Genomic DNA, 1,905 nt, shown 5'->3' with positions numbered 1-1,905 from the left:
TGGCCTCATAAAATGAGTTAGGGAGGATTCCGTCTTTTTCCCATTGATTGGAATAGTTTCAGAAGGAATGGTACCAGCTCCTCTTTGTACCTCTGAATTCTACCAAATATTTAAAGAAGAATTAAAGCCTATCTTTCTCAGAATCTTCTAAAAAATTGATGAGGAAAAAATACTTCCAAGTCCATTTTATGAGGCCAGCATTACCCTGATGCCCAAGCCAGACAAGGACACTGTAAGAAAATAAAATTATAAGCCAATATTTTTGATGAACTTGTTTGCAAAAATTATCAACAAAATACTAGCAAACTGAATTCAATAGCACATTAAAAGAATTATATACCATGATGAAGGGGAATTTATCCCTGGGATGCAAGGATAGTTTGATATACAAAAATCAATAAATGTGATATATACCATATTAACAGAATGAAGGATAAAAACCACATGATAATTTCAGTGAATGCAGGAAAAGCATTTGATGACAACATTCTTTCATGATAAAATCTCTCAATAAATTAGGTATAGAAAGAATGTACCTCAACACATTAAAGGCTGTATATGACAAGTCCACAGCTAACATAATCAATAATGAAAAGCTGAAAGCTTTTTCTCTAAGATCAGTAGCAAGACAAGGATGCACTTGTCTGGCACAAGCAAGACAAGCTCTCATTGATTCTATTCAATATAGTACTGGTAGTCCTAGCAGAGAAATTAGGCAAGAAAGAGGAATAAAAGGTGATATGGTTTGGCTCTGTGTCCCCATTCAAATCTCACCTTGAACTGTAATCCTTATAATCCCCATGTGTCAAGGGTGGGACCATGTGGAGGTAATTGGACCATGGGGACAGTTTCCCCCATGCTGTTTTCATGATAATGGGTGAGTTTCATGAGATGTGATGGTTTTATAAGCATCTGGCATTTCCCTTGCTGGCACCCACTCCATCCTGCCACCCTGTGAAGAAGGTGCCTACTTCTCCTTTGCCTTCTGCTGTGATCGTAAATTTCCTGAGGCCTCCCCAGCAATGTGGAACTGTGAGTCAGTTAAACCTCTTTCCTTTATAAATTACCCTGTCTTGGGTATTTCTTCATAGCCGTGTGAGAATGGACTAAAACAAAAGGCAACCAAATCAGAAAAGAAGAAGTAAAATTGTCTTTGCTTACAAATGCTATGATCTGTAAGTATGATCTGTACATACAAAAAGCCCTAAAGACAAAAGTGTCACCAGAAACTCTTAGAACTAATACACAAATTCAGTAAAGTTGCAAGGTATAAGACGTAAAAAATCTGTTACTTTTTATATACAAACAATAAACAATTTGAAAAAAGAAATTATGAAAACATTATAATTTACAAAGGCACCAAAAATATTTAGGAATTCATCAAACCAAGTAAGAGAAATATCTGTACATTGAAAACTATAAAACAATGATGAAAGAAATTGAAGAAGACACAAATAAATGAAAGGACATCTCATGTTAATGATTGGAATAATTAAAATTGTTAAAATATTCATACTACCCAAAATGACCTATAGATTCAATGCAATCTCTGTCAAAATTCCATTGGCATTTTTCACAGAAATAGAAAAGGCCATCCTAAAATTCATTTGACATTGCAAAAGACTCTGAATCATAATAGCAATCTCGAGCAAGAAGAACAAAACTAGGGACATCACACTACCCAATTTCAAAATATACTGCAAAGCTATAGCAATCAAATCAGTATGGTACTGGCATGAAAACAGACATATAGACCAATGGAATATAGTAGAGAACCCAGAAATAAATTCACACATTTATATTCAATAGTGATTAACCTTTAATCTTTGACATAAGTACCAATAACACACACTGGAGAAAGAGTAGTCTTCTTTTTTCTCTCTTTCTTTTCTTTTCTTTTCTTTT

The sequence above is a fragment of the Mandrillus leucophaeus genome, unplaced genomic scaffold (genome assembly GCF_000951045.1).
Source record: "Mandrillus leucophaeus isolate KB7577 unplaced genomic scaffold, Mleu.le_1.0 Scaffold91, whole genome shotgun sequence".
NCBI classification, from domain to species: Eukaryota; Metazoa; Chordata; class Mammalia; order Primates; family Cercopithecidae; genus Mandrillus; species Mandrillus leucophaeus.
The sequence above is the reverse complement of the archived record's forward strand: the minus strand, read 5'-3'. Positions refer to the sequence as shown.